Source organism: Scyliorhinus canicula, chromosome 30, assembly GCF_902713615.1.
Source record: "Scyliorhinus canicula chromosome 30, sScyCan1.1, whole genome shotgun sequence".
Lineage (NCBI taxonomy): Eukaryota > Metazoa > Chordata > Chondrichthyes > Carcharhiniformes > Scyliorhinidae > Scyliorhinus > Scyliorhinus canicula.
The window spans coordinates 14,818,783-14,832,724 of record NC_052175.1 but is presented as its reverse complement, the minus strand read 5'-3'; the positions used below and the strand labels follow the sequence as shown (position 1 = coordinate 14,832,724).

The 13,942-nt window shown below is 47.7% G+C and overlaps 1 protein-coding gene across 2 annotated transcripts in view; it reads right to left on the bottom strand.

Annotated features, from left to right (window-relative positions):
- Nucleotides 1-10,654, bottom strand: part of LOC119958634 (synaptic vesicle glycoprotein 2A-like) — a 38,982-nt gene extending 28,328 nt beyond the window's left edge. The window contains exon 1 of one of the 2 annotated variants that reach the window (XM_038787164.1): nt 10,416-10,654. The gene's annotated coding sequence lies outside the window, so the exon portion shown is untranslated. Of the gene's footprint in view, nt 1-10,018; nt 10,197-10,415 lie in introns of those variants that run through there. The other variant, XM_038787165.1, reaches the window with a different exon arrangement.
- Between the last annotated feature and the right edge of the window lie 3,288 nt (nt 10,655-13,942).

The window sequence follows — 13,942 nt, the reverse complement described above, 5'->3', positions numbered from 1 at the left end:
GAAATGGATTGCACATACTGAAGGGCCCTGTCAATCATGCTGGGCAAAAATCCTCAAATGCAGAAAAAGAAATGCTGACGTGGAAGGTTCCATCTTAACAGAGTAGATGGAAAAAGAATGGAATGGAGTTCTTACAGGAAGCACGGTGTGAAGATCGCTTGCATTTCTAACTTCCTGTCACACGAGAGTGGGTAATCCCACCCTATCTATGTCCCCTTGACATTCAGTGACATTATCGGGTCTTTTGTTCCGTACCGGCCCCTGTAGCCCTACACCATATTGCGTCGGGGCCGGCGCGGAGAAGGGAGCCACTGCGCATGCGTGGCAATCGCGCCTGTCCCACTGCGCAGACCCGTCGGGGATCAGAGCTGGAGGGGCGTGAGTCGCTCCAATGCCATGCTGGCCCCCTGTAGGGGACTGAATTTCTGCTCCTGAGACCATGTTGACGCCGTCGAGAAACGCGACGGCGTTTACGACGGCGTCAACGCTTAGCCTCAGGATCACAGAATCCCGCCCAAGATGCACTGTAGCAGCTCACCAAGGCTCCTTCAACATAGCCTTATAGTTCACGACCCCTACCACCTAGGCCAAGGGCAGCAGATGCATGGGAACCCCACCACATTGGCAATCTCCCCTCCAAGCACACATCTATCCTGATTTGAAACAATATCTTCTTTCAGTGTAGGAATCGGCCCATCGAGTCTGCGTCGACCCTCCAAAAGAGCACCCTACCCTGGCCCACTCCTCCGCCCTATCCCCATAACCCAGCGCATGGATCATGGCCAATCCACCTAACCGGCACATCCTTAGACTGTGGGAGGAAACCGGAGCACCCGGAGGAAACCCACACAGACACGGGGAGAACGTGCAGACTCCGCACAGACAGTGACCCAAGGCTGGATTCAAACCCCGCTCCCAAGCACTGTGAGGCAGCAGTGCTAACCCACTCTGCCACCATCACCAGCATCATGGACAGTGATGTGGAGATGCCAGCGTTGGACTGGGGTGGGCACAGTAAGAAGTCTTACAACACGAAGCTAAAGTCCAACAGGTACATGTGTCCAGTGGCAGACATTTGGGGAGGTAATTCATCACTCCCAGCAAATTAAATGTCCCAATCAGCAGGAAATACTCTAAAGGGGAGGAAGAATCTCCCATGGATAACCAAGGAAGTTAAGAAGGGTATTAAGTTGAAAGCAGAAACATAGAAGATGGGCAAAGGTTAGCGGCAGGCCAGAGGAGTGGGATAGATTCGGAATGCAGCAAAGATGAACTAAAACTACGATCAGAAAGCAGAAAATCAATGTGGTGAATCACAGTAGCGTAATTCACACTGTATTACACAGGTTGTACTATGTCTCTTTAAGCTCGGCACAGGAGCAGTTACGCTGCTCTGCCACTAGGGGGAGCTGCACTGGGAGTGTACGGGAGTTTGTACTGGGCTCCACCCACGGCTCCTCCCCCTAACCGGAAGTATAAAGGTTGATGCTGAGAGCCTGCCTGCCAGTGCATCTGGAGTTCATCTTGTCACAGGCAGGCTCTGTTGTAAGACGATTAAAACCACTGTTCACTTCTTTTTTTTTTTAATTTAGAGTACCCAATTCATTTTTTCCAATTAAGGGGCAATTTAGCATGGCCAATCCACCTACCCTGCACATCTTTGGGTTGTGGGGGCGAAACCCACGCAAACACGGGGAGAATGTGCAAACTCCACATGGACAGTGACCCAGAGCCGGGATTGAACCTGGGACCTCGGCGCCGTGAGGCAGCAATGCTAACCACTGCGCCACCGTGCTGCCCCACTGTTCACTTCTAACCACGTGTGGCGTGAATTGATGGTCCCATCAATCAACAATGAGGGCAAGCTCGCGAAAAATAAAAAGGGACGGTGGCAGATTGCGGGGAAACTACAGGCAGCTTGGTCTGGCTTCAGCAATGAAAACATATCAGAATTGATTATTAAGAGGAGATTAATATATTTGGAAAGTTATAATCTGATCAAGCAGAGTCAGCATGGGTTCATGAAGGGGAAATCGTGCCTGACAAATTTACTAGAGTTCTTTGAAGAGTATTGTTAAGAATCATAGAGTCCCTGCGGTGAAGAAGGAAGCCATTCGGCCCACTGAGCCTGCACCGACCCTATGAAAGAGCAGCCTACCTTAGCCCACGCCCCCACCCTATCCCCATAAACCATTAACCCCACCTCACCTTTTTGGACACTAAGGGGGCAATTTATCACGGCCAATCCACCTAAGCTGCACATCTTTGGACTGTGGGAGGAAACCGGAGCACCCGGAGGAAACCCACGCAGACACGGGGAGAACGTGCAGACTCCACACACACAGCAGATACAGGAGAACCAGTCGATGTTGAATATTTGGATTTTCAATAGGCATTTGAGCGATAGTGGGATCTTTCTCAGGTTGGACGGGGGTAACCAGCGGAGTCCACAGCGGTCAGTGCTGGGACCACAGCTCTTCGCATATAGCTTAATGATTTGGAGGAAGGAACAGAGTGTATTGTGGCTAAGCTTGCGCATGATACAAAGGTGGGAGGGGAGGCATGTTTTGAGGAGGGTGTCAATAGTTCACAGAGAGATGTTGACAGGATAAGTGAGTGGGTAGAAAGTTAGCCAATGGAATTCGATGTGGGAAGATGTGAGATTGTACATTTTGGAAAAAAGAATGGCGGATTATTATTTAAACGGAGAGAACCGGCAGAAAGCTGGAGCACAGATGGACTTGGGGGGCAGTCCTTGTTCATGAAACCCAGGAAACGACCGCAGAGGTACAGAAGATAATAGGGAAAGAAAATGGAAAGTTGGCTATTTATAAAAGTAAAGAGGTGTTGCTGCAACTGTACAAGGTACCGGCGAAGCCACATTTAGAAACCTGCGTACAGTTTTCGTAAGGAGAGATATATTGTCATTGAGCTTTGATAAAGAGCCATCGGACTCGAAACGTTGGCTCTTTTCTCTCCCGACAGATGCTGCCAGACCTGCTGAGATTTTCCAGCATTTTCTCTTTCGCTATATCAGCCTTGGAGGCAGTACGGAGGAGATTTACTCGGATGATCCCGGGTCTGGAGGGACTGCTGTATGAGAAAGATTAAAGAGGTTGGGTCTGTACCCCTTGGAGTTCGGATGAGTAAGAGGTGATATGGGTAGGAGAGTGTCGGACCAGAGGGCATTGACGCAGAATAAGGGGAGCTCATTTATGACCGATTTGAGGAAGAATTTCTTCTCTCAAAAAGTGGGGAATCATTGGAATTCTCTACGCCAGGAAAGCTGTGGAGGCCGAGACCTTGAAGGCCGAGGTCGATAGGTTCTTAATCAGCTGGGGAAGGAAAGGGCAGCACGGTGGCGCAGTGGTTAGCCCTGCTGCCTCACGGCGCCAAGGTCCCAGGTTCGATCCCGGCTCTGGGTCACTGTCCGTGTGGAGTTTGCACATTCTCCCCGTGTCTGCGTGGGTCTCACCCCCACAACCCAAAGATGTGCGGGGTAGGTGGATTGGCCACGCTAAATTGCCCCTTCATTGGAAAAAGTGAATTGGGTACTCTAAATTTTAAAAAATAGTAGGGGAAGTAAAGATTACAGAGAGAAGACAGGAAAGTGGACTTGATTAGTGTTACATCTTATTAAATAGCGGAACAGACTCGGAGGGCTGAATGGCTGATTCTTCTTCCTGTTTCTTCTGATCTTTTTTTTTTAAATTTAGAGTACCCAATTATTTTTTCCAATTAAGGGGCGATTTAGCGTGGCCAATCCACCTAACCTGCACATCTTTTGGGTTGTGGGGGCGAAACCCACGCAGACACGGGGAGAATGTGCAAACTCCACACGGACAGTGACCCAGGGCCGGGATTCGAACCCGGGTCCTCGGCGCCGTGAGGCAGCAATGCTAACCACTGCGTCACCGTGCTGCCCTTTCTTCTGATCTTAAGCTCTCCCACTTCCTCAACCCTCCTTTTCACAGTGACTTCAGTGCAGTGTTAATGTAAGCGTACTTGTGACAATAACGATTATTATTATTATTATTATTATTATTAATATCTTTCCGATTATTCCGTGTTTCCTTGCTTTGTTTCTCCTCTCCAAATGCATCACCTCACACTTTTCCGGAACGAATTCCATTTCTTAAAGACCATCAGACAGAGATAGAGAGGTTCTTGATTAATAAGGGGGTCAGGGGTTATGGGGAGAAGGCAGGAGAATGGGGATGAGAAAAATATCAGCCATGATTGAATGGCGGAGCAGACTCGATGGGCCGAGTGGCCTAATTCTGCTCCTATGTCTTGTGGTCTTATGGATTGATGAGGGGAGCGAGGTGGATTTTGTCGACCTGGCTTACAGCAAGGCATTTGTCAGACTGGTCAGACAAGCAAATCCTCCTTGGTACTCCCTGAAAAAAGGGAATTAAGTTAATAAGACACGATCTTCCCTCAACAAAACCATGCTGGCTGTCCCAGCTCACTGGGTGGCAGGGTCAGGCACTGGTTAGCACTGCTGCCTCACGGCGCCGAGGTCCCGGGTTCGATCCCAGCCCCGGGTCACTGTCCGTGTGGAGTTTGCACATTCTCCCCGTGTCTGCGTGGATTTCCCACAACACAAACATGTGCAGAGATCATGAGAACAGTGGCTTTCGGTAATTCGACAGACAACTGCCACTGCTCCCCTCATTCGCCAGCCCCAACAAAATTCCAACCTGAAACTCTTCCAGGTATCTGTTGGTCCACATGTAAACAACACAAACACCATGATAAGGAGCTTGTAACTCACACCCAGGTATCTGTTATTCTATATATGAACCACCCCGAACCCCTCGATTAGATTCCAGTCTGTAACTCACTCCCGGGTATCTGTTATTCTATATATAAACCACCCCGAACCCCTCGATTAGATTCCAGTCTGTAACTCACTCCCGGGTATCTGTTATTCTGAATATAAACCACTTTGAACCCCACGATTAGATTCCAGTCTGTAACTCACTCCCGGGTGTCTGTTTTTCTATATATAAACCACCCCGAACCCCTCGATTAGATTCCAGTCTGTAACTCACTCCCGGGTATCTGTTATTCTATATATAAACCACCCCGAACCCCTCGATTAGATTCCAGTCTGTAACTCACTCCCGGGTATCTGTTATTCTATATATAAACCACCCTGACCCCCTCGATTAGATTCCAGTCTGTAACTCACTCCCGGGTATCTGTTATTCTATATATAAACCATCCTGAACCCCTCGATTAGATTCCAGTCTGTAACTCACTCCCGGGTATCTGTTATTCTATATATAAACCACCCCGAACCCCTCGATTAGGTTCCAGTCTGTAACTCACTCCCAGGTATCTGTTATTCTATATATAAACCACCCTGAACCCCTCGGTTAGATTCCAGTCTGTAACTCACTCCCGGGTATCTGTTATTCTATATATAAACCGCCCTGACCCCCTCGATTAGATTCCAGTCTGTAACTCACTCCCGGGTATCTGTTATTCTATATATAAACCACCCCGAACCCCTCAATTAGATTCCAGTCTGTAACTCACTCCCGGGTATCTGTTATTCTATATATAAACCACCCCGAACCCCTCGATTAGATTCCAGTCTGTAACTCACTCCCGGGTATCTGTTATTCTATATATAAACCACCCCGAACCCCTCGATTAGATTCCAGTCTGTAACTCACTCCCGTGTATCTGTTATTCTATATATAAACCACCCCGAATCCCTCGATTAGATTCCAGTCTGTAACTCACTCCCGGGTATCTGTTATTCTATATATAAACCATCCTGAACACCTCGATTAGATTCCAGTCTGTAACTCACTCCCGGGTATCTGTTATTCTATATATAAACCACCCCGAACCCCTCGATTAGGTTCCAGTCTGTAACTCACTCCCAGGTATCTGTTATTCTATATATAAACCACCCTGAACCCCTCGATTAGATTCCAGTCTGTAACTCACTCCCGGGTATCTGTTATTCTATATATACACCATCCCGAACCCCTTGATTAGATTCCAGTCTGTAACTCAATCCCGGGTATCTGTTATTCTATATATAAACCACCCTGAACCCCTCGGTTAGATTCCAGTCTGTAACTCACTCCCGGGTATCTGTTATTCTATATATAAACCGCCCTGACCCCCTCGATTAGATTCCAGTCTGTAACTCACTCCCGGGTATCTGTTCTTCTATATATAAACCATCCCGAACCCCTCGATTAGATTCCAGTCTGTAACTCAATCCCGGGTATCTGTTATTCTATATATAAACCACCCTGAGCCCCTCGATTAGATTCCAGTCTGTAACTCACTCCCGGGTATCTGTTATTCTATATATAAACCATCCCGAACCCCTCGATTAGATTCCAGTCTGTAACTCACTCCCGGGTATCTGTTATTCTATATATAAACCACCCCGAACCCCTCAATTAGATTCCAGTCTGTAACTCACTCCCGGGTATCTGTTATTCTATATATAAACCACCGTGAACCCCTCGATTCGATTCCAGTTTGTAACTCACTCACAGGTATCTGTTATTCTGTATATAAACCACCCCGAACCCCTCGATTAGATTCCAGTCTGTAACTCACTCCCGGGTATCTGTTATTCTATTTATAAACCACCCCGAACCCCTCGATTAGATTCCAGTCTGTAACTCACTCCCGGGTATCTGTTATTCTATATATAAACCACCCCGAACCCCTCGATTCGATTCCAGTCTGTAACTCACTCCCGGGTATCTGTTATTCTATATATAAACCACCCCGAACCCCTCGATTAGATTCCAGTCTGTAACTCACTCCCGGGTATCTGTTATTCTATATATAAACCACCCCGAACCCCTCGATTAGATTCCAGTCTGTAACTCATTCCCGGGTATCTGTTATTCTATATATAAACCACCCTGAACCCCTCGATTAGATTCCAGTCTGTAACTCACTCCCGGGTATCTGTTATTCTATATATAAACCACCCCGAATCCCTCTATTAGATTCCAGTCTGTAACTCACTCCCGGGTATCTGTTATTCTATATATAAACCACCCTGAACCCCTCGATTAGATTCCAGTCTGTAACTCACTCCCGGGTATCTGTTATTCTATATATAAACCACTCTGACCCCCTCGATTAGATTCCAATCTGTAACTCACTCCCGGGTATCTGTTATTCTATATATAAACCTCCCTGAACCCCTCGATTAGATTCCAGTCTGTAACTCACTCCCGGGTATCTGTTATTCTATATATAAACCACCCTGAACCCCTCGATTAGATTCCAGTCTGTAACTCACTCCCGGGTATCTGTTATTCTATATATAAACCTCCCTGAACCCCTCGATTAGATTCCAATCTGTAACTCACTCCCGGGTATCTGTTATTCTATATATAAACCTCCCTGAACCCCTCGATTAGATTCCAATCTGTAACTCACTCCCGATATCCTGGGCAAGGTTAAGTAGGTGGGGATTTTATGATAACCTCACCCAGTATTGGAACCCTCTTGGACGTCTGTGACTCTCTCTGGCATATCTGTTATTCTATACTTAAACCAACCCGACAGCACGATTAGATTCCAAATGTAAGTTATTGATGTCCAGGAAATCTGTACCATTGTGCAAGTCAGTGCTGTCAATCTATGGGGACTGGGAAGGGGGGATGGATAGAATTAAAGTATTGATAATCTGACCGACCTGATTGATTTGCGGAGGGAAATGGAGTCGGTTTTGAATGAGAACGTACTGACTCACAACCCTCTGTGTCTCACCAATCCATTATTGGAGGCACATCAAAGCCAGAAATGGTTTCCAAAGATCAGATTTCTCAGTCCTGGCTCGAGAGTAACCATTAGGGATTCCTCTGCGTCAACAGGGATTGGAGCTAAAGGGCGATAGGCGAGTCCTGAAGAATTCACCATGATTTCAGATCTGTGTGAAATCTCTCCTCCTAAACCTTCTATCCATCCATTTTCCATCTCTCTCTTTCTCTCTCTCCCGGTCTCATCTCTCTCTCTCTCCCCCGGTCTCATCTCTCTCTCTCTCCCCCGGTCTCATCTCTCTCTCTCTCTCCCTGTCCCATCCCTCTCTTTCTCTTTCTCTCTCCCAGTCCTATCCCTCTCTTTCTCTTTCTCCCTGTCCCAGGCCTCTTTCCTTGAACCCTGTTTCACTTCTTCGTTCACCCCCCCAATGCATATTTTTTCATTTCTTTCTCTTCCTGTCTCCATCCTTCTGTCGACCTTTTCCATTTCTGTCTCTCTCTCTCTCTCTCTCTCCCTCCATCTCCTCCTTGTACATTTCTGTCTCTCTCTCTCTCTCTCCCTCCATCTCCTCCTTGTACATTTCTGTCTCTCTCTCTATCTCTCCCTCCATCTCCTCCTTGTACATTTCTGTCTCTCTCTCCCTCCATCTCCTCCTTGTACATTTCTGTCTCTCTCTCTCTCTCCCTCCATCTCCTCCTTGTACATTTCTGTCTCTCTCTCTCCCTCCATCTCCTCCTTGTACATTTCTGTCTCTCTCTCCCTCCATCACCTCCTTGTACATTTCTGTCTCTCTCTCTCTCCCCCTCCATCTCCTCCTTGTACATTTCTGTCTGTCTCTCTCTCTCCCCCTCCATCTCCTCCTTGTACATTTCTGTCTCTCTCTCTCTCTCCCTCCATCTCCTCCTTGTACATTTCTGTCTCTCTCTCCCTCCATCTCCTCCTTGTACATTTCTGTCTCTCTCTCTCTCCCTCCATCTCTTCCTTGTACATTTCTGTCTCTCTCTCTCTCTCTCCATCTCTTCCTTGTACATTTCTGCCTCTCTCTCGCTCTCTCTCCATCTCTTCCTTGTACATTTTTGTCTCTCTCTCTCTCTCTCTCTCCATCTCCTCCTTGTACATTTCTGTCTCTCTCTCCCTCCATCTCTTCCTTGTACATTTCTGTCTCTCTCTCGCTCTCTCTCCATCTCTTCCTTGTACATTTCTGTCTCTCTCTCTCTCTCTCTCTCCATCTCTTCCTTGTACATTTCTGTCTCTCTCTCTCTCTCCCTCCATCTCCTCCTTGTACATTTCTGTCTCTCTCTCCCTCCATCTCCTCCTTGTACATTTCTGTCTCTCTCTCTCTCCCTCCATCTCTTCCTTGTACATTTCTGTCTCTCTCTCTCTCTCTCCATCTCTTCCTTGTACATTTCTGCCTCTCTCTCGCTCTCTCTCCATCTCTTCCTTGTACATTTTTGTCTCTCTCTCTCTCTCTCTCTCCATCTCCTCCTTGTACATTTCTGTCTGTCTCTCTCTCCCTCCATCTCTTCCTTGTACATTTCTGTCTCTCTCTCGCTCTCTCTCCATCTCTTCCTTGTACATTTCTGTCTCTCTCTCTCTCTCTCTCTCCATCTCTTCCTTGTACATTTCTTTCTCTCTCCTACCATCTTTCAATTCTTTCCCCTCCAGCATCTTTCTTTGCTCCCCTTACATTCCCTCCACGTTCCCCATTTCTCCCCCCTCCCTCCACCCTCCACTCCATCTGTCCCCGCTGTATCCCTCCTTGCTGCCCAGGATTTCAGTCACACCGTAATGTCGCATTATGCTCAGCAGCCTCCGAGTCCACGGAGTGCCTGGGGGCAATTCGCTTGGCTGGCATGACAGAGACGGCAGCCCAGGTACAGCTGGCATCGAGGGGCCACTGTGCTGGCTGTACCCGAAGATCTCTCGCTTGCCTACCCGCCTTCAATTCCATCGCCCCAGGCAGTTTGATCATCGAGACAAACCGCCAAATTAGCACACACAAAAACAACAGCACAATTTGCAGCGTGTCGTGCGTCTCTTCGGCATGAGCCCGGACCCTGGCGACCTCTGTCACAGCCTCTAAATCTCAAACCGTCCCTAAAATTAAACAGATCGAGGAACCAAAATAATTGCTCAAGTGTTCCAGAAGCCACCGGTGTCCGGCCCTGGAAACAGAGCACGTCCGACAATCCTCTGCACTACACAACCTAATTACATATTTCAAATACCAGGCACCCTAACCGGGCAAATCGTTCACCTCTTGCTGTGCAAATCCTCCGGGATTGACTGTGTTCCGGATACCACGGTGACAATTATCAGGGTTGGCAAGGTCAAATTAGCAGTTCACTTCATCAATCCCATTCCAAACATCCCTCCACATCACAGCTGCTCAAAACCACACAGCCGCCGTCACATCTTTTTGCAGCGAATCCCAGTAACCAAGGGCTGTTAGAATAAGCCCCTCCACGCAATGTAAAGCCCAGGGAAGGAAAGAAATCGTTGAAGGATGCTGAGGACAAAATGGCCACATTGACAGACAGGCAAAAGAGATTTTGGAAATAACTCCTTCTGATACTCCACCAAAGGAAAATCATTGCGTTTTTCTTTTCAAATAAATGCAAAGGCAGATGATGCATTGCTAAGAGGTTGTTTACCTGATTGTTGAGAGGTGGTGGTGGTGGTGGAGGAGGATGGTGGGGGGGGTGACACAGTCAGGGCTGGATGCAGGGTACACAGCTTGCTCGGAGATGCAGGATCAGGGAATCTGGGTACCACAGTCACTGATTCCTCCTGACAACCACACACCCCATCCTACAGGGAGAGTCCACACGGAAAGCGGAGGGGAGGCGAGGATTATCCAGCTGCTGTGCTGGCTTCCCGTGCCAGAGGTGGGATGATCCAGGTCTAGTGGGCAGTCCGAGACAGTTTAATGAAAATGTCTTGATTGATTAAAATCAGGATTTCAATGGCATTTGGGTGTGATAAGCTGGGACTGCTCATTCCCCCTCCCCGCCCCCAGCACCGATTGACGACTCACTTCCTTCCGAATTCTGCAGTTTTCCTTCTTTGCTCCCAGATGTCACCGTTCCCTTCCCCACTCTCCCCTTTTCTTTTTTTTCTTCTTTTTAAAATAAATTTAGAGTACCCAATTCATTTTTTCCAATTAAGGGGCAATTTAGCGTGGCCACTCCGCCTACCCGGCACATCTTTGGGCTGTGGGGGGGAAACCCATGCAGACACGGGGGAGAATGTGCAAACTCCACACGGACAGTGACCCGGGGCCGGGAGCGAACCTGGGATCTCAGCGCCATGAGGCAGCAGGGCTAACCCACTGTGCCACCGTGCTGCCCATTTATACAGCGCCTGACAACAACAACTCCCATTTATACAGCGCCTGACAACAACAACCCCATTTATACAGCGCCTGACAACAACAACCTCCATTTATACAGCGCCTGACAACAACAACCCCCATTTATACAGCGCCTGACAACAACAACTCCCATTTATACAGCGCCTGACAACAACAACCCCCATTTATACAGCGCCTGACAACAACAACCCCCATTTATACAGCGCCTGACATCAACTCCCATTAATATAGCGCCTGACAACATCAACTCCCATTTATACAGCGCCTGACAACATCAACTCCCATTTATACAGCGCCTGACAACATCAACTCCCATTTATACAGCGCCTGACAACAACAACCCCCATTTGTACAGCGCCTGACATCAACTCCCATTAATATAGCGCCTGACAACATCAACTCCCATTTATACAGCGCCTGACAACATCAACTCCCATTAATATAGCGCCTGACAACAACAACCCCCATTTATACAGCACCTGACATCAACTCCCATTAATATAGCGCCTGACAACAACAACTCCCATTTATACAGCGCCTGACAACAACAGCCCCCATTTATACAGCGCCTGACAACAACAACTCCCATTAATATAGCGCCTGACAACAACAACTCCCATTAATATAGCGCCTGACAACAACAACCCCCATTTATACAGCGCCTGACAACAACAACCCCATTTATACAGCACCTGACATCAACTCCCATTAATATAGCGCCTGACAACAACAACTCCCCATTTATACAGCGCCTGACAACAACAACTCCCATTTATACAGCGCCTGACAACAACACCCCCATTTATACAGCGCCTGACACAACAACTCCCATTTATACAGCGCCTGACAACAACAACCCCCATTTATACAGCGCCTGACAACAACAACTCCCATTTATACAGCGCCTGACAATAACAACCCCCATTTATACAGCGCCTGACAACAACAACCCCATTTATACAGCGCCTGACAACAACTCCCATTTATACAGCGCCTGACAACAACCCCCATTTATACAGCGCCTGACAACAACAACCCCCATTTATACAGCGCCTGACAACAACAACCCCATTTATACAGCGCCTGACAACAACAACTCCCATTTATACAGCGCCTGACAACAACAACCCCATTTATACAGCGCCTGACAACAACAACTCCCATTTATACAGCGCCTGACAACAACAACCCCATTTATACAGCGCCTGACAACAACAACCCCATTTATACAGCGCCTGACAACAACAACCCCCATTTATACAGCGCCTGACAACAACACCCCATTTATACAGCGCCTGACAACAACAAAGCCCATTTATACAGCGCCTGACAACAACAACCCCCATTTATACAGCGCCTGACAACAACAACCCCCATTTATACAGCGCCTGACAACAACCCCCATTTATACAGCGCCTGACAACAACAACCCCATTTATACAGCGCCTGACAACAACAACCCCCATTTATACAGCGCCTGACAACAACCCCCATTTATACAGCGCCTGACAACAACAACCCCCATTTATACAGCGCCTGACAACAACAACCCCCATTTATACAGCGCCTGACAACAACAACTCCCATTTATACAGCGCCTGACAACAACAACCCCCATTTATACAGCGCCTGACAACAACAACTCCCATTTATACAGCGCCTGACAACAACAACCCCATTTATACAGCGCCTGACAACAACAACTCCCATTTATACAGCGCCTGACAACAACAACCCCATTTATACAGCGCCTGACAACAACAACCCCATTTATACAGCGCCTGACAACAACAACCCCCATTTATACAGCGCCTGACAACAACACCCCATTTATACAGCGCCTGACAACAACAACCCCCATTTATACAGCGCCTGACAACAACTCCCATTTATACAGCGCCTGACAACAACAACTCCCATTTATACAGCGCCTGACAACAACAACTCCCATTTATACAGCGCCTGACAACAACAACCCCATTTATACAGCGCCTGACAACAACAACCCCCATTTATACAGCGCCTGACAACAACAACTCCCATTTATACAGCGCCTGACAACAACAACTCCCATTTATACAGCGCCTGACAACAATCCCCATTTATACAGCGCCTGACAACAACAACTCCCATTTATACAGCGCCTGACAACAACTCCCATTTATACAGCGCCTGACAACAACCCCCATTTATACAGCGCCTGACAACAACAACTCCCATTTATACAGCGCCTGACAACAACCCCCATTTATACAGCGCCTGACAACAACCCCCATTTATACAGCGCCTGACAACAACAACCCCATTTATACAGCGCCTGACAACAACAACCCCATTTATACAGCGCCTGACAACAACAACCCCATTTATACAGCGCCTGACAACAACAACCCCCATTTATACAGCGCCTGACAACAACAACCCCCATTTATACAGCGCCTGACAACAACAACTCCCATTTATACAGCGCCTGACAATAACAACCCCCATTTATACAGCGCCTGACAACAACCCCATTTATACAGCGCCTGACAACAACCCCATTTATACAGCGCCTGACAACAACAACCCCCATTTATACAGCGCCTTTGACAACAACAACCCCATTTATACAGCGCCTGACAACAACAACTCCCATTTATACAGCGCCTGACAACAACAACCCCATTTATACAGCGCCTGACAACAACAACCCACATTTATACAGCGCCTGACAACAACAACCCCCATTTATACAGAGCCTGACAACATCAACTCCCATTTATATAGCGCCTGACAACAATAACACCCATTTATACAGCGCCTGAC